Genomic DNA, 26,594 nt, shown 5'->3' with positions numbered 1-26,594 from the left:
TGGCCAAAGGACAGAAACATCTGTCATTCAGCAGTTTCATCTCTCATGGTCAGTTAATATCCTAAGTTTATTCATTAGTCTCTTCCAAGTTCGGTGAGTGAAGTCAGTCTCCCTGGACCCAATCAGCTCAGTGCCCTACAAAACTAAATTTCTAGTTTACAAAGTTGAGAACCAGATCCCAAGGCACAGTGATCCCACAGAAATAAAACTGCCTCAGGATGACACCTGTTACAACTCTCCAAATGCATCACCCCTCATAGAATGTATTTGATGTATCTAATACTCTCCAGTACCTCCCAAGGTCCAAAATTCTTGATCTGTCTTTCACAGCCCCAATTCAGTCTTCCAGCCTCATTCCCAAACAGGACCTCTCATTGCTCTGCATTTTCACATTTACGGCTCTCTCTGCCTAGAATGTCCTTTGCTCAATCTTATTTGCCTGCAAAACTCCTATTCTTCCTCCAAAGCCCTCCCTCAAGCCTTCCTGACTTCACCAGGTATTTTGTTCTTACTGTTCTTGGCAGGGTTTTTTTGTTTTTGTTTTTGTTTTTGTTTTTTCCTGTACTGGGGATTGAATTCAAGGGTACTTGATCACTGAGCCACATCCCCAGCGCTATTTTGTATTTTATTCAGAGACAGGGTCTCACTGAGTTGCTTAGCGGTCACCATCGCTGAGGTTAGCTTTGAACTCATGATCCTCCAGTCTCAGCCTCCAGAGCTGCTGGGATTACAGGCGTGTGCCACCATGCCAGGCCTCAGCAGCTCTTTAACCACAACTGTAATGGAGAATTTAAATATATACTGTAGTTCATTCTTTATTTGACTTCTCTTAGATACTCTGAGCTCCTGGAAAGAAGGAACTCATTTTGTATCCACAACTTCTAGCAGTGTCAAAGCATGAAATAAGAGATCAATGTTGACTGATTGATCAAATGGAACAGCATTAAGTTATTAAGAGAAAAGCAGAGGGGAAAAGATAGTTACAGAAAATTCAGGAACTGAATTACCTATATATTTAATCTCATCTAAAATGATCACAGTATGACTGGGAAGCAGCATGGATATTTTATTTATTTTTAGTCTGAACATTAAAAAAATTTAAATAATAGCAACTGACATTTGAACTAGGTGCTCAACTATTTACATGGCTTCATTTGATCTGCACAACAATCTTATGAGGTAGGTACTTTTATTTGCATTTAAGATGAGAAAACTGAGGCACAGAGAGGTTAAATAATTCAAGATCTTTTGGTTAGTAAGTAGCAAAAGTAAAATACAAACTTCAGTGGTCAGACTCCAGAGCCACCAGTGGGCTCTGGAATCAGACAGACATGGGTTTGAATTCAGAATGTTACTAATACGACTTTGGATAAATCATCTATCCCCTCCGGGCTTGTTTCCTCATAAAATGGGTATGATAACCTTTCTCCTAGAGAACAGAGAGGATTAAGTTAAATACAATTACATATACAAAAATCATTAAAATCGGTTCTTCTACCTAGCATGCACTCCATAAATACTAATTCAGTTTTCCCTTCCCTTTCTAAAAGCTGGGTAAAGCCCACTCACAGAGGAAAAGGACCTCCCAAGGACTGCTTAAGACGTTTTCAAACAGATCAGGTAGTTAGGATACTCAACATAGAAACCCTTGCCTTACCGACTTATCTCAAAGTACATTCCCTGCATGGGGGCCAGAGACCTTTTAAAATGTAAATGTTCCTAATTATACTAGAGACACAATCCAAACTAAAGAGGGAAAGCATTTCCCTCAGGCCTGGTCGCTCTGACCTGCCATACCTCTCTGCAGACATTTATCTCCCCTCTCCCCTCACCCCACTCCCTTTCCTCCTCCAGACCCACAGGCCTCTTTCACTTCCTCCAACTTGCCAACCTCTGTGCTGTTCCACACATGGTTAACTCTTAACCCTCCTCAGGTTCTGCCTAAATGTCTTCCACAGGGAAGCCTCCCCTAAGCCCCTAACTCAGATCAATCTCATTTACTTCTCTCACCAGTTTGAAATTATTAGTTTACCACTTTCTTCAAAGTTTTATTCCAAAGACACCTTCTGAGGCTGGGGTATAATTCAATAGTGAAGGAGAGGCCCTAGCTTGATGATAACAACAACAACAAAAACCCAGGCCACTCAAGTGTAAATTCAACCCCCTACCCCTGATACCTCAGATTCTCTTTCCCTGTTTTCTTCTTTAGTGTTTATCACTTTTTAGCATGTTATTTTTATTATATGTTATTGTCTACCCCACACACACACTAGCATGAAAACTCCTCAAAGGCAGTTATTTTGCTTGCTTTATTCACTGCATCTAAAACAATGCCTGGCACATATTTGTTGACAAATACTTGTTGCTGAATGAATTTTCTTTGTTATTTATTATTGAACTTTCCCACTAGGCTAAAAGCTCCAAAACTAAAACCTGGTGTCTTTCTGGTTTACCTCAATACCTGCAACACCCACTTCAGTCATGGGCATGTAGTAAGTGCTCAGTAAAAATTTACAGTCAGGCATGGTAGTGCCTGCAGGTAGACCCAGCTACTTGGGAGGCTGAGGCCAGGGGATCACTTGAAACCACGGGTTTGAGGTCAGCCTGGGCAACACAATAAGACCCCATCTCAAAAAAAAATTTTTTTTTTAAATAACTAAATGAATCAAAGTCATAATTAGTGGAAAAATTGGAAAACGGTCAAAATAGTCCCACTAGCATGACACTTCCTCCACTCTTTCACTGTGTAATTTACCTGTGAGTTTTAGGAAATAGATCCCTGAATCCCAAGGGGTTCCGACCAGGCGAAGCACCTATGTGTCCACATCCTGTGTGCTCAGCCACACTGTACACTTGACACAAGCACCCTACAGGCCTTACATGAACACAGGACTGAATGCAAGTGGGTAAATATCATTTTACCTCCTACCCCAAGTCTCTCTCTTCTACCGCCAGTCCTATCTAGGATAGTCCTGGATGCCAAAAAAGCTTCCCTAGGTTGGGCCTGCAGATTTATTCCAATCCAGGACTTTTAATGTCACCTCCGGCCTAATAAAAAAAAAAAAGTTGAAAATCCCTGAACAGCTCCAATATTCCTGCGATTCTCAAGAGCAGGCACACCTAAGGTCATACGGACCCCTCCCCCTCACAAACGTTGATCCAAGGCCAGCAGGCCATCTGCCCAGCAGACGCTCCCCTATCCTCCCTCGGGTCACACTGAGCCTTCCCCCAACCCCCAGGTTGGCAAGAAGAGTCACTGCAGAGAGACAGATTCTACTCTAATCAACAGGCCCGTTGTCCCCTGAGAACCCTAACTCTGGAGCAGGAATACCTGTCTGCTCCGGGAGAAACCTTCCCCAGGTCAGAACTTGGGCGGAGGGGAGGGGAGACGGAGGGGCGCGGAGGGGCGCGGAGAGGGTAGATCCTCGAAGTGCCTGCCCCATGACGGCGCCAGCTCTTCGGGCCGCGGGGACAGCCGGGCTGACAGGGCGTCCCGACCTGGCAAAGTGGCACCGTTATCCCCGCCCGGGCGGGGGGCGGCGGGCTGTCTTCGAGGGCGGCCGCCCGTCCCGCGCGGGGAGGACAGCGGCGCGCCCGGCCAGCCAGGAGCGGCGATCACCGCGGTGGAAGGGGCCGGTGGCCGCGGCCGGGGGCGGGGTGGGGTGGCGGCAGGGCCCGCCAGGCGGCGGTGCGGGCAGTGGCTGCCGCCTCGGGCGGCGGGCAGGGTCCGCAGGCTGCAGGGCCCGGCCGGACGCGGGCGCAGGCTGGGTCCCGGCGCCGCTCGACCCTAGCCTGCGCTGAGGCGGCCTGGCGGCGACCCCGGCACAGTCCCGCCCGGCCCGGGCCCGGGGGGCGCTTACCTGGCGGCGGCGGCGGCGGCTGCAGGCCCCGGGCTCGGCCGCGCGCGTCCCCAGCGCCGGCTGCGGGCGCCACAACATGGCGACGGCGGCGGCGGGCGGGGCCGCGGCTCCGGGGGCGGAGCGGGGGCGGGCGCCGGCGGCCGGGCTTGGCCGGGCGCGGGCGGGGCGCGGGCGGAAGGGACTCGGACCTGGGCACCGGCCAGGGCAGTGAGGCCGAGGGGCTGCCCCGGCGCGGGCCGGCGTCCGCCTCCCGCCCGAGGCGGGTGCGCCGCGGAGCCGACGGCGGCGGCAGGCGGGGCGGGGCCGGCGCCGCGCAGGGCTACACGCGACCCCGCGGCCCCCGCCCGATCCGGTCCGCCCTCCCCACTGGATTCAGTGGTCAGGCCCTACGGGCAGCTCCCTGCGACCTGGGCCTCAGTCCGCTGGCGTGCCTCCGGGCAGGGACCTTCAGTGGGGCTGTGGCCGCCCACTAGAGGGACCAGACCTGACCACGCGACTGTTTCACCTTGGAGGACAACAGGCGACTCAGGAACCCGGACTGCGTCTTCTTCATTTAGATCTGACGTGTACTGGGGCCTAGTAAAAGCTGTTGAGTGAAAGGAAGCAGGGGTGGCGTGGGCCTGTCACTCAGGTGCTCACTAAACATCTGGTCATTACTGGATATAAGGACATGCACGCAGGCTTGGAGGCGCTGGGCGCTCGGACACGTTGCCTCTGGAGTGACTAAGGAACGCGCAGCCAGCGGAGCTGGGCCGCTGGCAATGGGTGCCTCTCAGGGTAGACTGGAAGGCTCTCGGGGTTTTACTGGGGAAGCTATGACTGTCCAGGTCATACTCGGAGAGGTGGGCAGAAGGCCACGAGGGTGACCGGCAGGACCTTCCAAGAACCCGACATACCTGGAAATGGGTCTGCAGCATTAAAGCAGTAAGGAGATCGGAGTGTGGGAATGTGCAGACAAGACTCTGAAGACTGGCGGTGAGCACCAACTGCTAACCATGGAGAAATTCCTTTTGAAGAACAAGGAAAGACAGGACACCGCAAGAGACTGGAAATGACATTCAGCCGGGCCTGCTGTGCACCAGGTCTTGAGCCCAGTTAAGCCTTGGGTAAGGAGTAAGAAGAATGTTGGTAATGAAGGCAGTAAAGGGTGAGAATTCTTTCCAGGAGTTTAGCAGGAAGAGATAAAAGTAGGTTTATGACCCGTGCGGTGGTGCACGCCTGCAATCCCATCGACTGGGGAGGCTGAGGCAGGAGGATCGCGAGTTCAAAGCCAGCTTCAGCAAAAGCAAGGCGCCAAGCAACTCAGTGAGACCCTGTCTCTAAATAAAATACAAAAAATAGGGCAGGGGGTGTGACTCAGTGGTCGAGTACCCCTGAGCTCAATCCCCGCTACACCCCCCCCCAAAAAAAAAAAAAAAAAAAACACGTTGGTTTATAGCTCAAGGGCTTAGTAAGAGTAAAATAGAGAAGTAATTTTTTTTTTAATTTTAAAAGTGAAGGAAAAAAGTTTATCCAATTTGAGAAATCTCAAATAAAGGAGTTGAGAAGGGAGATAGAATAATTAATGGTGCAAGTTTTCAAAAAAGGAAAAGGAGATTGGAGGAGGAAGAAGTTAGAAAAGAGGATCTAAAGGATGCATTAAGATAGAAGTTTTTTTTGGAGACAGGGTCGTGCTAAATTACACTGGCTAAATTGTTTGACTAACTTCGATTTTGTGATCCTCTGCCTCAGTCTCCCAACTAAGTGGGATTGCAGGCCTGGGTCAATAGAAGTATTTTGAAGCAGGGAGGTATGCATGGTTCCATGATTGGCTTCCTGGATGACCTTCAGAGGCATCATAGGGCAGGTAGGTTCGCTGCCCTTTAAAACTTAAGAACTGTTGGTTCAAACCCCTACATCAGTTATCATGGGAAACTCCATATACTTGCCAATATCTCCAGAGATTCTTGGGAAACCTGTATTTCTTATCATTATCTCTGGTCCTTTTTTTTTTTTTTTTCCCCCCAGTACCAGGAATTGAATCCAGGACACTTTGACACTACCCTTTTAATTTTTCATTTTGAAACGGGCTCCCTAAGTTGCTGAGGATGGCCTCAAACTTTTGATTCTCCTGCATCAACCTCCTGAATAGTTAATTTATAGGTGTTTGCCACCACTTTGGGCTGAGATTTGACCCAAGCCCAAATTTCTTGTTTACAAAATTTCTATTGTGCTCTTTCAGGATATTTGTCCCTATACATTGGATCACCCCATTTACTCTCTCCCAACATTGTGTATGTACATTTAAACAAAATGACAATGTTAAGATTGTTAGTTTATTTGTAGTCTTTAAAAAGCATGTTGAAGAAAAAGAATGACATTAGAAATACTTGTAATTAAAAAACACATTGTAAGGCAATATAATGTGTATCATGAATAGATTAAAAATAGGACTTTTATTTTTCTCTCTGACTTCTGTATTTTTTTCATTTTTAAATTGTTCTATTTAGTTATACATGACAGCAGATGCATTTTGATTCATTGTACACAAATGGAGTACAACTTTTCATTTCTCTGGTTGTACATGATGTAGATTCACACCATTCATGAAATCATACATGTACATAGGGTAATGATGTTTGTCTTATTCCACCATCTTTCCTTTCCCCCCACCTCTGCCCCTCCCCTCATTGACTTCTGTATTTCTTACTTTTATAGTGCATTTTTATTTTCTTAGACAGAGGGGAAATTGCTTTTTAACTAGATTTTTGAAGTATTTTAGGAAATATTTTTTAAAGATATTCATGAAGTTGGAAAGGAAAATATATTAGGATTCAAGAAAAGGAAATTGGAAGTGGAATCTGTGAAATGTGGGTGGGACTTTAGCAAGCAGAGATAGACAAGGTCAGGAGACTATCCCAGGCAGAAGGAACAGTGCAATCAAAAACCCAGAGTGGGAAATGTATAGGGGTGCCCAGGGAACACCAAGAGGTCTATTTGGCAGGAACACAGGGAGAGGGAGCTCAGTCTGGAAAACTCAAGTAGGGCTATACCAAAAATGGTCCTGAATGCTGAGGTGAACCCTTTGGACTTTGTGGGTCAGGAGGATAGCTGGGACTGTGCAAATAATTTTTTTCCAGTTACGGGGATCAAACCCAGGGCCTTGCACATGCAAAGCAAGCGCTCTAGTGCTGATCTACATCCCTAGCCCCCAGATGATAAAGTTTGAGGTAGATTTTTCCTATAATCTCTTACTCAGTGAGGTCTCAGCCCTTCAGTCCTAATATTTGAACATCTGATTGACTCAGAACGAGGTAGGAATAACAGTCATTGCATTCCTGCTATTTATAGAGTGAGAATTGAGTCTTGCATCTCTGGTTATTACTATAATTTTTATTCACTAGATGACAGCAGAGTTTTGGAGAGACAGCAAATTAGCAAAGGGAGTAAATGGAGAAGAAATGTGCATCTTAACCTAGGGGTTTGAAAACTTTTTGATTGTGATCCTCCATAAGAAATGTATACCTACATCTCAACCCAGAATATACACATGTAAACATACACAAATACTTCTAAAGCAAAAGTTTCATGAAGTATCACCCTTATTTCATACAATATATGATGATATTTTAAAATTTATTTTAAGTGCTGATCAGGACTGATCACATTGATTCTATTACCCACTACAGGTTACAACATGATTTAAAGACATTGAAAGGAAGCTAGACTATCCCCTGCCATTTTTCAGTTCTCATTTTGAATAATCTTATAGCCTGTGACCTTGCCATGTTTACATGTCCCAGAAATCATCAGGGCAGACAAGATTCTCACAGGAAGATGTGGCGGAAGTGATAGAAGGGTTGGCAAAAATCATGTTTGGGTACCTTTTCATTTATCAGTAAATATTTCCTACTATCAATATTTCTCAGGGGCCATAAATATTTTGTCCAGCTTGAGATACAGATTGAAACTTCAAACTAGGCAAACTATTGCCTACAGACTAAAGACAATTTTTTCATTTAAATTAACAAAATCATGGACTTAAATAAAAATGTATCTCAACTGTGACTGTTATTTATGACAATACATGGAATCCATTTTATTCAACACTGTTAGAGAATTATAGGGACAGTAAGTATCATCCCCTCATAAGTTTGGATCTAATAAGCTGGGCACCGTACATACCTGGAGTTCAGCCTTAGCAAAATCTGTCTCAAAAAGGTTTGGGGATGTGACTAGTGGTAAAGCATCCCTGGATTCAATCCCAGTACCCATCACTCAACCCCCAACCAAAAAGACCTACATACACATTCCAATCTTTCGTTTTACTTGAAATCTATAAGGAACACCTGCTTAACTTTTTTTTTTTTTTTTTTTTTTTTTGTACTGGGGATTGAGCCCAGTGGTACTTTACCACTGAGTTAATCCCCAACCCTTTTTATTTTTCATTTTGAGACATGGTCTCACTAAGTTACTGAAGCAAGCCTTCAATTTGTGATCCTCCTATCTCAGCTTTTTGAGTCACTGGAATTACAGGCATGTACCACTGGACCTGGCCCATTTAACAATCCTTGCATGTGAACCAACCCTTTTCTGATTATGATTCCTGAACCATCTTTTTTTTTACCCCCCTGTGAGGGGTATGGTTTGAAGGTTTGTTTTTTTTTTTTTTAATTTTGTATTTGTTCTTTTTAGTTATATATGACAGTAGGATGTACTTTGACATATCATATGCACATGATGTGAAGTTACACTGGTCATGTATTTGTATAAGAATATAAGAACATAGGAAAGTTATGTCTGATTCATTCTTTCTTTCTTATTCCCATCCCCTCTTGCCTTCATTCCCCTTTGTCTAATCCAGTGAACTTCTATTCATCCCTCTTCCCTGCTTATTTTGAGTTAGCATCTGCATGTCACAGAGAACATTTGGCCTTTGGTTTTTTGGGATTGGCTTATTTTGCTTAGCATGATAGTCTCCAATTCCATCCCTTTACTGGCAAATGCCATAAATTCATTCTTCTTTATGGCTGAGTAATATTCCATTGTATGTATCACATTTTCTTTATCCATTCATCTTGAACCATCTTTCTTATATAGATTATATTCATTATACCTTTCCTATGCTTTCTAATTTGTTTCTTTAAAATGTGTTTGAAGAACTGGGTGCCATGCCTGTAATCCCAGTGGCTCAGGAGGCTGAGGCAAGAGGATCACAAATTCAAAGCCAGCCTCAGCAATTTAGTGAGACCGTAAAGGAACTTAGTGAGACCATCTCAAAATTAAAAAATCAGAAAGGTGGGGGCTAAGGATGTGGCTCAGAGGGTGAGTACCCCTGGGTTCAAACCTTAGTACCAAACAAAATAAAATACATCTGAAGAGTTAAAACCTCTTGCAGGGCTGGGGTTATAACTCAGTGGTAGAGCACTTGCCTAGCATGTGTTGAGGCACTGGGTTCGATTCTCAGCACTGCATATAAATAAATAAATAAATGTTCATTGAAAACTTTAAAAACATTTTTAAAAAACCTCTTGCAAAGCAATATAAAGAGTAGTTCCTTCTTTTTAGAAAAAAAAAATCTTGTTTTGTTTGGTGTGTGGGTGTGTGAGTGTTTGGGTGTGTGTTTGAGATGGGCATTTTGCTATGGTGCCCAGGCTGGCCTCAAACTCTTGAGCTCAAGCTGTCTTTCTATCTCAGCCTCCTAAGTAGCTGAGAATACAGATGGGTGCCATAAAAATAAATTAAATTAAAAATAAAAATAATCAACTTAAGGTCCAGAGACAAAAGACCCTTGCTATGCATCTAACTCAACTGGTAGGAAGAGTGTGTAGGTATTCCAAAGAGTAAGTCGCTGGTCCAAAACATTCAGCAGTCCATGGGCAGTAGTAATGTTTATTTGGACAGGGTGGAAAGTGTCAATTCCAGAGAGTCCATTAGAAGAAGAACAGTTAATTCTCATAGATTAGTATGACCAACTCTATATACACATATCTTAATGTTCTTCTATCACTTATCCATTTTAGAAATATTTATTGATATTCAGGATGGTGCCAGACTGGCCCTTAAGAAGCAGTTCACTGAAGAAAGGGAAACTGATACTCTGATAAACAGAGTAAGGAGGCTAGATGAGAAGGCGGAATGTTGGAGAGCAGATCTCTTTGCCCTTTCTCTATCCTACTCCCTCAAAATCACTGTCTCTTCATTCACTCTTGCTAAAAGTAGCTTTAATTTGTTTGTTTGTTTTCAAGGTGCCAGGAATCAAACCTATAGTTTTCCTCTTAGTACTCCATGCAAGTATTCTACCACTGAGTTATACCCTGAACCCCAAAATGGCTTTAATTAATTATTTAGTACTGGAAATCAAAACTAGGGGTGCTTTACCACTGAGTTACATTCCCAGTCCTTTTTATTATTTATTTTGAAACAGGGTCTCATGAAGTTGCTGAGGGTCTCATTAAATTGCTGAGGCTGCCCTCCAATTTAGGATACCCCTGCTTCAGCCTCCCAAGTATCTGGGATTATAGGCATGTGCCACCACACCCAGCTCCATAATGGTTTAGATGATTTAAGGTTTGTATGACTATCAAAGAAGTTCAAATCATAAGATTACCTACTAAATTAGCAAAATATACTATGCATAAGTATTTTCCAAAGCTAATGAGATGACTCAACTAGTACATTCAGAGAAAGCTGTGGCAGTGTAAATTAGTGTAATCCTTTACAAAAGCCATTTGACAGTACTCTGAAGAGCCTAAATAGAGAAGTGACTCCCTTTTGACTCTTCAGTACCACTCCTAGAAACTTTTTCTTGAGAAGTAATCTTGCCTCAAAGAGAGCAGCCACACCACAACAGTATTTGTTATAATATCATTTGTGATAGTAAAAATTTGGAAACATAATAAATGGTTAAGTAACTAATAGTGTGCAACATTGTTTAACTTGACATTGAGTACACAGACAAGGAGGTAACTTGGAAAACATTTGATTACATATTAAATGAAAAAAAACAGATACAATTCACCAAAGTGTACTAAGAACCATGGAACTATATTTTTTTTGGTGTGGGGGGGGTGGGCATACCAGGGATTGAACACAGGGGGCTTAACCACAGAGCCACATCCTCAGCCCTTTTTATATTTTATTTACAAACGGGGTCCCACTAAGTTGTTTAGGGCCTCACTAAGTTGCTGAGGCTGACTTTGAACTCAACATATGCCCCGAGCCGCTGAGATTACAGGCATGCACCACCACACCCAGCGAGAACCATGGAACTATACACATTGGGGGGTGCGGTTACTGGCGATTAAACTCTGGGGCACTCCACCACTGAGCCACATCCCCAGCCTTACTTTGTATTTTATTTAGAAACAGGGTCTCACTGAGTTGCTGAGGCTTTGAACTTGTGATCCTCCTACCTCAGCCTCCTGAGCCATGCCCAGTGGAACTGCACAACTTTAAAGGATAAATTTTGTGGCTCATAGCTCAATTTTTCTTAAAAAGATACAGTTGTTTAATTTTGCTTTTGTATCAGTTAAAGGCAACTGGAGACAGATGAACCCCTCAAAACCTGTGACTGAAGCTTCACTTGATGGTACACACCTGTAAACTCATATACTGGGGAGAGTGATGCAGGAGGATAACTTGTGTCCAGAGTTTGAAGCCAGCCTGGGAGACATAGTGGACCGTATTTCAATTTTTTTTTTAATGTGTAACTGAAAAGTGTTAATGAAGGGAAATGTACAAAGATGTGGGCAGAATTGAGGGATGACAACACAGAAAAGTAAAGGACACAGTCCTACCTTTTAATTTTTCTCTCAGTTCTCCTGCAGTACCTCCCACTGGCTGAGCCCAACAGGAAGCCTAAGGTCAAGGGAGCCCAGATGATACTGGTCTTTAAGATCATCCTCTTGGAGTTACAAAGCAGAGTAGAGGAAGGTGGAGAGTGGGGTCAGGAGAGGCAAAAGGCAGAATATCTGGCAGGTTTAGGAGATTTTTCACTTTTTTCTCTCCTTTTTGTGGCACTAGGGATTGAACCCAGGACCTCACATACACTAGGCAAGTAGTCTATCATGAGCTGTATCTCCAGCCCAAAATATGTAACAGGAGGTTTTGGGGATGTAGTTCAATGGTAGAGTACTTGCCCAGTATGTGTGAGGCTCTGGGTCCAATCCCTGTTTAAAAGGAGACAAGAGGCTGGGATATAACTCAGTGATAAAGTGCCCTCCTAGCATACACAAGGCCGTGGGTTCAATCCCCAGTGCTGAAAAAAATAAATAGAAAAAAAGTAAAGAAAGAATATTCAGCAGGTATATGATCAACTAATAATGTGAAAACTGGGGCCAGAGGTGTAGTTCAGTGGTAGAGCACTTGCCTAGCATGTTTGAACTTGATTACCTGCACTGAAAGGAGGGGGAAAACAATACAAGAACTGTCTAAGTTCTAATTATGGTTCCTGAACCACCTTTCTTACACAGATGATATTTATGATGCATTTTCTATGATTTCCAATTTGTATCTTTAAAATGTATTCAAAGAGCCAGGCACCATGCCTGTAATCCCAGTGGCTCAGAACGGTAAAGCGGGAAGATCACAAGTTCAAGGCCAGTCTCAGCAATTTATCGAGACCTTAAGCAACTTAGCAAGACCCTGTGTGAAAACTTTTTAAAATGTAAAAGGTGGAGGGAAGGAAGGCTGGGATTATTGCTCAGTGATTAAGCCACAAGTGGTTAGACACAGAACTGTCTAAGTGGTCACGGACCCCCAGGGAACCTAGAAAACTAAGTTTATTCAGAGTTAAAAAGCCCTTGTAGCTAGAAGGCAGGTAGGAGAGGTAGAGGAGGAAGGAAATTATTTACTCTTGCTTAAACAAGGATGAAAACCAGAAGTAGGATCATTTTATTGTTTCATTACCATACTGAGCTACAGCTAGGCATGGTGGTATATGCCTGCCTCTTAAGGCTGATGCAGAAGGATCACAAGTTCGAGGCCAGTCTCAACAATTTAGTGAGATCCTGTCTCAAAAAATAAAAAGGACAGGAATGTAGCGCAGTGGTAAAGTACACCTGGGATTAATCCTCAGTACTCCTCCTCACCCCACTGCCCCCCACCAAAAAAAAGAAAAAAAAAAAAAAGTAGTAATACTGAACTGGAGTCTGAGTAGGGAGGAGTTAATCAGAGATGTGTATGAGTTAGATTGGATTGGAGGATTACAAATTCTTCCATTGTAGACTCTTAGCCTATATTTCTTTTTCTTAGCAAAACTTCATGCATTCAACAAATAATGATTTGCTACCTATACTGTTCCAGGAACCCCTAGGCCCTAGGGAATTAGGAGGAAACAAAGTTAACCTTGCTGTATAGAGTTTACATCCTGGTGGGGGTGGGCAGACAATAGATAAGTAAATATGTCAAATGGTGATAAGTGCTACAGAGAAAAGCACAGGAAAGCAGAGAAAAAATTCTGCCCATTTTACTACCTTTTAAAAACCTCTTGATTTAAACCACACACAAGCTCTGGTGAGCTCCTGAATAAATGAGGTTCTTGATATCTCTCATCTGGACTAAAATCATAATATCCTAATTGAGCCTCTTGCTTCCAGCATCCTACATGTGTCCTCCACTGTGCCAAGAGGAAGTTCCTGAAACAAATAATGTTGGTGCCCTACTTAAAACTCCCCAAAGCTTAGTTTTATATAATATGGAGTAATGTAATAACATCCAGCCTGCTTATCACAGTTTTTTGTTTTTTGTTTTTTGTTTTTTTTTTCTGTACTAGGGGTTGAACTCAGCAGTGCTCTACCACATTCCCAGCTCTTTCTATTTTTTTGATATGTTCTTAAAATTTTGAGACAGGGTCTCTCTACGTTTTCAAAGCTACCCTCCAACTTAGAATCTTCCTGCCTCAGTCTCCCAAGTAACTGGAATTACAGGTATGTACCACTGTGTCCAGATATCACAGTCCTTTCTTCTCTTCGGGATTCATCCTCTGCCTCTATCCTCATTCTCATTTGTGTGGTTGGGCACTTCACTCTCCTTTTTACCAACACAAACTGCCTGTAGTTTATTGACCATGCCACACTGTCTAATTTTTGTACCTTGGCCCAGACTATTCTTTCTACTTGTAATGCTTCCTACACCTCTGTTTCTCTCAAGTTTGTCAACACTCTACTTACTCTCTACTATACTCATCAACTGTCAACCACCACTTTTATCAAGCTTCAAACTTCCAGACCTTCCCACAAATAATAATGTTCCAGCTCCTTCCTTTGTGTTTTTAGTATATTTTATAGGTACCTATGTATGTGTTAATTATACTATATAATCTTATTTCTTGGATTTGAGGTATATTGAATTGGATTAAATGGATTACTACATTATATTCATTGATCTATGTGTGACTTCTTTTTTTTTTTTTTTTTTTTTTTTGTTCTGGGGATCGAACCCAAGGCCTTGTGCTTACAAGGCAAGCACTCTACCGACTGAGCTATCTCCCCAGCCCAGCCCCCCCCCCCTTTTTTTAATGCTAGGGATTGAACTCAGATCCTCACACATACTAAATACACATCTTAGCACTGAGCTACCCCCAACCCAATCTGGCCTTGTTTTGTTACTTATCACCCTAAGGTAATAATTGAATTGGCTAAAGCAGGATGATCCCAGCCTGGGCAACTTAGTAAGACCATGTCTCAAAACAAACAAACAAACAAACAAAAAAAGCTAGAATTAACAACGTATACATATGACCCCATCTAGCACTCAAAGTTGTGCTTTATTGCTGATAGTGCAGCTCAGTGGTAGAGTACTTGCCCAGCACATCTAAGACTTGGGTTCAATCCCCAGCAACATGCCCTCATGGAAAGAAAAGAAAAAGAAAACTTGTGTTTATCATTTTCTTGCTCTTGAAAATATTTTATTAAGAATAAAAAATTGGGCTGGGGAGATAGCTCAGCTGGTAGAGTGCTTGGCTCACAAGCACAAGGCCCTGAGTTCGATCCCCAGTACCACACACAAAAAAAAAAGAATAAAAAATTAATTTTAAAAATTGATCTAGTTTTATAAAATTTAAGGTTAAAATGTCTTAAAAAGTTGATGTTGTATGTATTTTTATATATTTATTAGCTATATAGATCTCCTTTTGTGAATTGTCTGTTTATATCATTTTTTTCCCTTTACTATTTCTTTTTATTTCTTTCTATTTTTTCTGGTACCAGAGATTGAATCCAGGAGCACTTAACCAATAAGCCACATCCCCAGTCTTTTTCACTTTTTGAGACAGGATCTCATTAAGTTGCTTAGGGCCTTGCTAAGGTGCTGAGGCTGCCTTAAATGTGGGATCCTCCTGTCTCAGCCTCCTAAGTCTCTGGGATTACAGGTGTGCATGCGCGACCATCACCAACCATGACCCATCACCCTACCGGCAACCCAACTTTTTTTTTTTTGTAATATTTAGTCACATTTTTTTTGGGGGGGAGGGCTGATTTATAATTAAAATTAATTTTGTTATAAAAGGAAGAGGCAGGTTAATACAATTATTGCTTCATTTACAACTCCTAATTTTGCCTCATCATAATTTATGTCTTTTATTTATTTATTTATTTTTTATTGTAAACAAATGGGATACATGTTGTTTCTCTGTTTGTACATGGCGTAAAGGCATACCATTTGTGTAATCATAAATTTACATAGGGTAATGTTGTTTGATTCATTCTGTTTTTTCCCCTTCCCCCCACCACTCCCACCCCTCTTTTCTCTCTATACAGTCCTTCCTTTCCTTGCCCCCCTCCCTAACCCTAACTCTAACCCTAACACTAACCCTTCCCTCCCCCCATTATGTGTCGTCATCATCCACTTATTAGCGATATCATTCATCCTTTGGTTTTTTTGAGATTGGCTTATCTCACTTAGCATGATATTCTCCAATTTCATCCATTTGCCTGCAAATGCCATAATTTTATCATTCTTTATGGCTGAGTAATATTCCATTGTATATATATATCCATTCATCAATTGAAGGACATCTAGGTTAGTTCCACAATCTGGCTATTGTGAATTGAGCAGCTATGAACATTGATGTACCTGTATCTCTGTAGTATGCTGATTTTAAGCTCTTTGGGTATATGCCAAGGAGTGGGATAGCTGGGTCAAATGGTGGGTCCATTCCAAGTTTTCTAAGGAATCTCCACACTGCTTTCCAGAGTGGCTGCACTAATTTGCAGCCCCACCAGCAATGTATGAGTGTACCTTTCTCCCCACATCCTCGCCAACACCTGTTGTTGCTTGTATTCTTGATAATCACCATTCTAATTGGGGTGAGATGGAATCTTAGGTGGTTTTGATTTGCATTTCTTTTATTACTAGAGATGTTGAACATTTTTCCATATGTTTGTTGATTGCTTGTAGATCTTCTTCTGTGAAGTGTCTATTCATTTCCTTGGCCAATTGGTAGATTGGATTTTTTGTATTTTTGGTGTAGAGCTTTTTGAGTTCTTTATAGATTCTGGAGATTAGCTCTACCTGAAGTATGATTGGCAAAGATTTTTCTCCCACTCTGTAGGCTCTTTCTTCGCATTGCTGATAGTTTCCTTTGCTGAGAGAAAGCTTTTTAGTTTGAATCTATCCCAGTTATTGATTCTTGCTTTTATTTCTTGTGCTATGGGAGTCCTGTTGAGGAAGTCTGGTCCTAAGCCGACATGTTGAAGATCTGGACCTACTTTTTCTTCTATAATCTGCAGGGTCTCTGGTCTGATTCCGAGGTCCTTAATCCATTTTGAGTTTAGTTTCGTGCATGTTGAGAGATATGGGTTTAGTTTCATTCTGTTGCATATGGATTTCCAATTCTCCCAGCACCATTTGTTGAAGAGGCTATCTTTTCTCCATTGCATATTTTTGGCACCTTTGTCTAGTATGAGAAAATTGTATTTATTTGGGTTTGTGTCCATGTCCTCTATTCTGTACCATTGATCTACCTTTCTACTTTGGTACCAATACCATGCCGTTTTGATTACTATTGCTTTGTAGTAGAGTTGAAGATCTGGTATTGCGATACCCCCTGTTTCACTCTTCCTGCTAAGGATTGCTTTAGCTATTCTGGGTTTCTTATTCTTCCAGATGAATTTCATAATTGCTTGCTCTATTTCTGTAGGGTACGTAATTGGGATTTTAATTGGAATTGCATTGAACTGTATAGTACTTTAGGTAGTATGGCCATTTTGACAATATTAATTCTTCCTATCCAAAAACATGGGAGATCTTTCCATCTTCTAAGGTTTTCTTTAATTTCTTTCTTTAGTGTTCTGTAGTTCTCATTGTAGAGGTCTTTCACCTCTTTTGTGAGATTGATTCCCAAGTATTTTTTTTATGGTGCTGATGATCAAACCCAGGGCCTCTAGTATGCTAGAGGAGTGCTCTCTCACTGAGCTCCATCCCCAGCCCTAAAGCATCATAATGTAGAAAGAAAAACTTCCGTACTGACACCTCCACCCCACCTCCAAGCAGAAATAACTTTCACAAATAGTTCATCATTATGAATTTTTAAATTTTTGTTTTTACATCTTTCTCTCCATATCGATAGTTTCTCAGACTGTGTTGTAATTTTCAGTAGTCATACTAGCAGTAATAGTAGTAGTAGTAGGCATTAAAGCTAAGATTGCTCTATAATTGAGCTACATCCACAGTCCTTTTAATTAATTAATTAATTAGTTTATTTATTTATTTTTGACATGAGATCTAAGATGCTTAGGCTGGCCTTAAACTTGGGCTCCTCCTGCCTCAGGCTCCCAAATCACTGGGATTACAGGCAAGTTGCCTTCATATCCAGCTATTCATCTCTGTATTCCCAGCTGTAGGCATAGTGCCCGGTTCTGATCAGGAATATAACACATTATTGTTGAATGCACTGCTGAAAGGTGGTTTAGAATACAGTGTCTAAAGGTTTAAGAATGACTGAGGAGCTGGGTGTGGTGGTGCATGCCTACAATCCCAGTGACTTGGGAGGCCAAGACAGGAGAATCCTGAGTTCAAAGCCAGTCTCAGCAACTTAGAGGGGCCCTGAGCAACTTAGCGAGACCCTGTCTCAAAATTTAAAAAAACAGGAGGTGGGGCTAGGGATGTTGTTCAGGGGTTAAGCACCCTTGGGTTCAATCTCCATTGCCATAAATAAATTAAATTAAAAATTAAAATTAAAATAATAAAAAAAATTTAAAAGTACTGGAGATGTAGCTCAGAGGTAAATGCCCCTGGGTTCAATCCTCAGTAACCAAGGGGGCGGGGAAAATGACTGGGATATAGCTCAGTGGTAGGGTGCTTGCCTGGCAAGTACAAGGCCTTGGGTTCAATCCAATAAAAATTTAAAAAATAAAATTACAAGAAAATGACAGGCTGGTTTGGGGTTGTAGTTCAGTGGTAGAGCACTTGCCTAGCATATGTGAGGCCCTGGGTTTGATACTTAGCACCACATAAAAACAAATAAATAAAATAAAGGTATTGTGTTATCTACAACTAAATATACATATATATACACACACATTTTAAAAAGATGATAGTCTGACAGAGGTAGAGCATTCAAGCAGGAGAAAATTAATGGGAGCTGGTATGCTGGGAATTAATTGTTGAAAGTTTGGGCTGTTGGGCCAAAGTGTTTTTTTTTTTTGTTATTGTTTGTTTGTTTCATTTTGTTTTGTTTTGCTTTTGTGGTGCTAGGGATCATACCCAAGGTCTTGGGCATGCTAGGCAAGTACTCTACCACTGAGCCATGCCCCTGGCCCCAACCTGTTGATTTTTATCTTGGAAGTAATAGAGGAGACATTCAAGACTTTTCAGGTGAAAGAAATTATTTATTTTTATTAATTTTTATGTTTTTACCAGTGACAGAATTGAAACAAGGCACTGACAATCTCACCATCTAATGGCTTGGTACAGGATGTAAGGGGAGGAGAAGGGAAACAATGAAGCAAGAGACAGAAAAATGAATGAATCAATAGGCATAAATAACCTGAACTCAGGTACTTTTCAAAAACCCCTGGATTAGTAGGCTATTCAAAGAGTGAAATTAAAAACCTGCATGCAGCACATGCTTACTCATCCAGACATACTGAGCTCCTACATGCAAGGAGCTGTGCTGAGTGACACCATCCAGTATGAGGCATGAGGTCATGCAGGGTTGCAGAGTAGTCAAAGGCAGACTCTGAACCCAACTCTGGCTTCAAACCTGTGCCAGGTGACCTTGGCTAATTTACTCAACCCATCTGTACATCACAGGTGTTTCATAGGGGCTGTACTCTCACCACCTTCATGGCTGCTATGAGGATTAAATGAATCAGCTATAAAGCACTTAGAATTCAGGGCATGCAGTGGAACTCTGGCAGAGCCTTTGGGCAGAAACCAGAGTGGAATGCAAGAAGAGAAAGTGTAGAAAGTCTAGGCTTGATTTCCAGAAATTTGACTGAAATGAAGGAGAAACATAACTAGTGGGGAAAGTAAGGACAAGGAAGAATTTAAAATACTGACAAGGAGGATAGAGCACAGCAGAAGTCACTGAAGATACATCACTGAAGATCTGCCCAAATGGTAGCAGGGGAGAGATCAGGGTAAAAGGTGGAGGGCCCAGCTTGAGCTTAGGAAGACAGTTCCCTTATGAGCTGGAGGGGAAGAATCCAGTGTGGATGCAGGTGCTGATTCTCAAGTAACCACAGGTAAGTGAGAAGCAATGTCACCAGTAGGGGAGGGGTAAGAGAAGGGGAAAAGTTGTGAAACACCATTTCAAAGAGAGGAGAGGGAAAGATGAGAGCACCAGAGATTGTTTCAAACCAATGAACTGATAGGGACACGGATCTACCTGGTTGGGTAATTTCTGGTGGCCATGGGAGCTATAGGAGGAGAAAAGCATCTCCAAAAGGGGCAGTGAGAGTCCAATGTCACCATAGTGAAGCCAGAAAGAATAGAGCCAAGTAGGAGACTGCTGGATTTGCCAACTGTCTGGCAATAGACTGAGGTAGAATCTTTTTTTTTTCTTTTTTCTTTTTTCTTTTTTCTTTTTTTTTTTTTTTCAGTCCTGGGGATTGAACATAGGCCCTCACATGTTAGGCATGTGTTCTACCACTAAGCCACATCTCCAGCCCCTGAAGTAGAATCTTGAGGGTCACTATAATGTCAAAGTAGATAACACATGGCAGAGAAGAAAGAGAGAAAGCCAGGTGAGGCTGTAAGCCAGATGCCATCCAAGAACAACTAACTCTGAAATGAAAAGACATTAACCAGAAAAAGGTCCAGAGTCAAGTAAGGAATATTTTTCTTTCTAAAGGTCAAAAAAGCTGTACTTTTTTCTTTTCTTCCCTTAAGACAAAACTAGCAATTATAGATACTGGCAAGGAAGGAATAAATGGGGCCCGAAGAAGTCTGTTAGGGTATTATACTAGCATAATATGATGTAAACAGCTCCTCTGGACCAGTGTTTGTTTGTTTGTTTGTTTGTTTTCTTGCTTCTTTTCTCTCTCTCTCTCTCTCTCTCTCTCTCTCTCTCTCTCTCTCTCTCTCTCTCTCTCTCTTTCCCTGTCCCCCACCCCCGTGCTGGGAATTGAAAATTGAACCCAGGGGCACTTTGCCACTAAGATTCATCCCCAATTCTCTCTCTCTCTCTCTCTTAAGACATGGTCTCACTAAATTGAGGCTCAGAGAAGTTACATCACTTGCTTAGGATCACTTACCCTGCTTGTAAATGGCAAAGCCAGGGTTTGAACCCACGTCATATGACTCAAAAGCACCAATATGTGCCTACCACTATACAGAGAACAGTTGGGGGAAGGGATGCTTCTTTACCTCTTTCAGAACTGAGAAAGGAAGGATTAGGAGAGGTTCATATACTTATGATTTGTGTTAGTAATTATTTTCCTTCCCACTCGCATATATAAACACGTGGACTTTTAAAACTGGCATAATTGAGAAAGTCTCACTTTATGTAGAAGTGAATTCAATCCAAAGAATCTGGTTTAGCTTTCTGTAGTCAGAGAATGAATTAGACATGGCCAAGAAAGTTCCTGCTAAAGATTCAGGACAATTGTGTGGCCCATTGATTCACCCAACCCTCTATTCAAATGAGTGCATTATAGGAGAATTAATTCTCCTTTAATTCAGGAGAATGGAGGGGAAAACAGTTTGTACATAGCTGCAAGTCATTTATTGCAATTATAAGGATTTTAAGATGTATTACTCATCTATCAGTATTTTCTAGTGGAAACTTCAAAATATCTGCCTAAGGGCTAGAGATATAGCTCAGCATTTGCTTGGCATGTGTGAGGCCCTAGGTTTGTTTCCCCAGCACCAAAAATTTTATATATATATATATATATATATATATATATAAACACAAATACATGTGTATATGTGTATATAATTATATAATGCATATATTATACATATAGTTATATATAATGTATATGCATATATATGTATGAATATATAATGTATATATACATTATATATCACACTATCTAAACATATGTGAATATCATTCATATATGTATATATACATAATATATATAATATATACATATGTACACATATATGTATACATATATGTATATGTGAGGTTCCCCGGTACCAAAAAGATTATATATACATATCTATGTATACTATATGTATGCATAAGTAATGTATAATGTATATATACATACATGTACATATACATGTGTGTAATATATAATATGTATGCATATAATATATACATAAGTATACATACCTATACCTATACATATATGTGTGTGTACAAACAAACAGGGCTCAAACCCAGGGCTTCACCCATGCCTAGAAAATGCTCTACTGTTGAGCTACATCTCCAGTACCTAGGCATATTATACATATGTGTATGTATATATATGTATATTATGTATATGTATGTGTGTGTGTCTCTAAAGAATAGACCCATTTATTTTTGCCAAACTCCTACATGCAGTGAATGCAGAAAATTCCAAAACAGGTCAGTTATGTATGTAGCTCAGTGGTAGATCAGTCATAGAGCATTTGCCTAGTATGTTCATGATGGGTTCCATCCCCAGCACCAACAAACCCCCCACCAAACCAAACTATAAAGCAAAGGAAACTGTGCAATGTCCATGGTCAGGTCACAGGCTACAGCCAGAGGGACATAAAAGTGGGAGCTCTGGTGAGCAAACTTTGCAAACAGAACCCAAGGTCCAGGACATGATGGGCAGACCCTGTCCCCACACTTATGAACCAGCCCCAGAGGTCACACCAAAGGTACTTGAGAAACTGCCAGGGTTCAAGGGCTTTTAGTAGATCATGAAAGGATAGAAAAACCAATCTAAGCATAAAAGAAATGACCGTCTGATCCAGCTTGTAAATTAACCCCATGTACCCAGCCCACCCACTTCTCAGGAGAATCCTGTTCTTTACAACAAACTTTATATAGAAATATAATACTATGTGTGAATACAGCAAAATGAATCTTTTATGTATAATTATAATGCAAAAATTAAAAATAAATAAATAAGTAGAAAAGAGATGAGTAGAGTAGATGAAAGGGATGGTGAAGGAGGAGCAGAGAAAGGGAAGTCCTGGGGAATTAAATGGAACAGATTATGTTATGTGCACAAGTGACTAACACACAATCAACCCCATTATTATGTATAATTATGATGCACTAATAAAAACATAAAAATAAAACAAAAAGAAACAAAAAAAAAAAAGGAAGAAAAGGAAATACAATGCAAGTCAGGTGCTGTGGGGTACATACCATTATCCCAGGGCCTTGGGAGGCTAAGGCAGGAGGATCAGAAATTTGAGACCAGTTTGGCAAAGTCCTGCACAATTTATTTTCTTGTTTTTGTTTTTTGTTTGTTTGGTTGGTTGTTTCTTCTTCTCCTGGCCCTATACAATTAAGACCCTGTCTCAAAATTAAAAAAAAAAAAATTAAAAAGATCTAAGGATGTATTTCAGAGGTAAAGCACACCTGGGGTCAATTCTTGGAACCAATACAAAACAAAACAAAACAGAAAAAGAAGAAAGAAAAAAAAAGAAATATGATGGAAGCCACATATGCAATTTAAAATTACCTCACAGACACATTTTAAAATGTAAGAAGAAGTGAAATTAATTTTAATAATATACTTTAGCTCAACATATCAAGAGAATTGTCATTCCAGGCTGGAGATATAGCTCAGTTGGTGGAGTGCTTGCCTTGCAAGCACAAGGCCCTGGGTTCAATCCCCAGTACCGCCAAAAAAAAAAAAAAAAAAGAATTGTCATTCCTTCTTGTAATCAATATAATTGATGATTTACATTCTTTCTTCATGCCATCTTCAAGATCTTGGGTGTATTTATCACACACAGCACATCTCAGTGTGAACTAGCCTCATTTCAAGTACTCAGAAGTCACATGTATCTAGAGGCTTTTGTGTTGGACAGTATGCAGAAAACCATATGTCTGTCCTTTTTTTTTTTTTTTTTGGTACAAGGGATTGAACTCAGGGTTGCTTAACCACTGAGTCACATCCCTAGCCCCCTTTTTTGGGGAGAACCGGGGCACTTGGCCACTGAGCCACATCCCCAGACCTATTTTGTATTTTATTTAGAGATAGTGTCTCACTGAGTTGCTTAGTGTCTCACTTTTGCTGAGGCTGGCATTGAACTCACAATCCTCCTGCCTCAGCCTCCTGAGTTGCTGGCGTGTACCACCACACCTGGCCAGAAAACCAAACTTAACATTAGAGTATTTTATCTGTTGTTTTTCCATTTCTCTTCCTTCCTCTTTTCTTTTTTTTTTTTAAAGTTTATTATTTTTAAAAAAATTGGGGGAACATGGGAACTGACTTAGTGATAAAGCATTTGTCTAGCAATTGTGAGGCCCTGCCTAGGTTTGATTCCCAGCACCAAAAAAAAAAAAAAAAAAAAAGGCCCACAGATCTGTCTTTTGCTTCAACAGCGTTGGGACAGAACAGATCCAGCTTCCAACTGCCTTCCAATCATATGTCCATTTGCAACCTCTGGGACCATCTTTTTGCCCATCTCTTGCTTCCAGGACCAGCCAACTCTCTTTTTTTTGTGGTTAGCTCCTTATTGTCAACCAACCATGACCTCCCAGATTCATCAGAGTTATTCCACCCTTGTGTAGGCTGTTATCAACCTCCTTGTCAATTTGAATCTATGCAGCCAATCGTGGTGGCACATTCCTTTAATTCCAGTGTCTAGGGAGGCTGAGGCCAAAGGATCACAAGTTCAAAGCCAGCCTCAGCAACTTAGTGAGGCACTAAGCAATTCAGGGAGACCCTGTTTCTAAATAAAATATAAAAAAGGGCTGGAGCTGTGGGCTCATTGGTTAAGCACCCCTGGGTTGCACCCCCTCCCTTCAATCCCCAGTACCAAACAAAACAAAACAAAACAAAACAAAAAACATATAACCACCTCCTATATCTACCCCTCCTTCTCGCTGGGCTACTATTTCAACCGTGGAGATGTGGTTCTGGAGGGTGTGGGCCACTTCTTCCGCAAGTTGGCAGAGAAGCGCAAAGTCTCCTGAAGATGCAAAACCAGCAAGGTGGCCATGCCCTCTTCCAGAACGTGTAGAAATCTCAAGATGAGTGGGGCAACACCATGGATGCCAAAGAAGCTGCCATGACCCTGGAGGAGAACCTGAACCCCTGAAACAAGCTATTTTTGATCTTCATGCCTTGGGTTCTACTCACACAGACCCACATCTCTGAGACTTCTGGAGAACCACTTCCTCAATGAGGAGGTGAAACTCATCAAGAAGATGGGGGAGGCGGGAGTTGTAGCTCAGTGGTAAAGCACTTGCCTAGCACATGTGAGACACTGGGTTTGATCCCCAGCACCACATAAAGATAAGTAAAAAAGGTATTGTGTCCACCTACAACTAAAAATATATTGAATAACTAAATATATATTGTATAAATATTTATTATGTTTTATATATATATATATATATATAAAATCTATATAAAAAGACCATGGGGGACCATCTAACTAACCTCCACCATCTGGCAGGCCCCCAGACTGGCCTGGGCAAATATGTCTCTTTGAAAGACTCACCCTCAAGCACTACTAGGAGGCTCTGGAGTGCAGAGGCCTTTGATGGGGTTCCTTTGTATCTCCTGGCATCAGGGCTTTGGCCCCAGCTTCTCCCTTCAACCCCTAGGCAGTTTTTTAACCACCTTGGAGTCCCTCCCAAGCCTTGGACCAAATGAAAATAAAGCTTTTTCCAGGAAAAATTAAAATGTTTTTTTTTTTTTTTTGGATAGGGTCTTGCTTACGCCCAAGCTAGCCCTGAATTCCTGGGCTCAAGTGATCCTCCTGTCCTACTTTCCCAAGTAGCTGGGGATCAAAGGCAGGGCCTTGAACATGCTAGGCAAATGCTTTAGCATTGAGCTACATCCCTAGCCATCTTTCTTTCAACATGTTGAATTGGGAAGGACTGATTTTTGAACAAAGTGGGAAAATATTCTCTTACTGGGAGTCTCAAGTTTGAAATTTTACTTATTCATTTATTTTGATTTTTAGGCTACTGGGGATTGAACCCAGGTTGCTTTACCACCGAGTTATATCCCCAGTCTTTTTAGCATTTGTTTTCAAACAGGATCTTGCTGAGGCTAGCCTTGAACTTACAATCTTCCTGCCTCAGCCTCCTGGGTCACTTGAATTACAGGTTTTGCCCTAGCTTGGACTTAGTTTAAATTTTAAATGTTACAAACACAGCCCTCCCAGTCTATTTTCTTTCTATCCCTGAGAGATGGCTCTTTTTGTTTTTTTCTTTTTAAAGCTTCTGGGTACATTGACTTTTTTGGGAAGAGAAAAAGACAGGGGAATGTGGTGCAACCTGCTGCTAAACATTTATTCCTTCTAGTCATTCATTTGTCAATTCCCCCCAACTCCTCTCTGCAGTGCTGGGAATGGAACCCAGGGCTGTGCACATGGGAGCCAAGTGCTCCACTATGGAGCAACATTCCCCAGCCCATTAACCCTATATTTTCTCTTAACGGTTAATAAACATCAACCATGAGTCAGGGATTCTGCCTAGAGCTAGCTGTACAGACTGTGCCTGGTTTACAAGTCTACCATTAAGCAGAAAAAAACACAAATAATTACAATAAAATGGGATAAATGTTGTGATGGGGGAAGATGAGGAGTGAAGTGGCTATCTAGGAGACTAATTTAACCCATTTTGGGAGATGAGAGATGGCTTGGGGGTGGGTGGAAGGAATGATGTCTAAATTGGAACCTGAAGATTGAGTAAAAGATGCCTAAGAAAAGGGAGAAGGGAGGGCTGGAGAATGCCAGGAAAAGCAGCTTTAAGAAAGGCTGAACCTACCATTATGTACAACTATAACACACCAATTAAAAAAAAAAAGTGGAAAAAAATATATATATAAAGAAATCTAAAGTGTGATCTGTTCAAGACTGTGTAGCCAGAATTAGAACTCAAATTTAAGTTGCTTAAAAATCTATCTTTTCTACTGTTTCTGAATATACCATTTGTGAAATTGAATTTAAAAAAAGAAAAATAGAAAGGCCCTAAAGGCCAGCACAGTGGTGCATCCCTACAATTCCAGCAGCTTTGGAGGCTGAAGCAGGAGGGCTGCCAGTTTGAGGCCAGCCTCGGCAATTTAGCAAGGCCCTGTTTAAAACTAAAAATTAAATTAAAAGGTCTGGGAATGTAGCTCAGTAGTAGAGTGCCCCTAGGTTCAGTCCTCAAAAAAAGAAAGAAAGAAAGAAAGAAAGAAAGAAAGAAAG

At 41.4% G+C, this 26,594-nt stretch overlaps 1 protein-coding gene and 1 long non-coding RNA gene across 2 annotated transcripts in view; one reads left to right on the top strand and one right to left on the bottom strand.

Moving 5' to 3' along the window:
• ZNF592 (zinc finger protein 592) overlaps positions 1–4,179 on the bottom strand; it is a 49,885-nt gene extending 45,706 nt beyond the window's left edge. Inside the window, exon 1 of the mRNA XM_079126801.1 lies at positions 3,861–4,179. The gene's annotated coding sequence lies outside the window, so the exon portion shown is untranslated. The remainder of the gene's footprint in view (positions 1–3,860) is intronic.
• A 7,056-nt stretch (positions 4,180–11,235) lies between these two features.
• Positions 11,236–24,193, top strand: LOC306653817. The gene is made up of 2 exons (XR_013761796.1): positions 11,236–13,768; positions 23,773–24,193. It is a non-coding gene; the product is annotated as an uncharacterized lncRNA (long non-coding RNA).
• The last annotated feature ends 2,401 nt before the right edge of the window (positions 24,194–26,594 follow it).

Source organism: Sciurus vulgaris (genome assembly GCF_902686455.1).
Source record: "Sciurus vulgaris genome assembly, chromosome: 2".
NCBI classification, from domain to species: domain Eukaryota; kingdom Metazoa; phylum Chordata; class Mammalia; order Rodentia; family Sciuridae; genus Sciurus; species Sciurus vulgaris.
The sequence above is the reverse complement of the archived record's forward strand: the minus strand, read 5'-3'. Positions and strand labels throughout refer to the sequence as shown.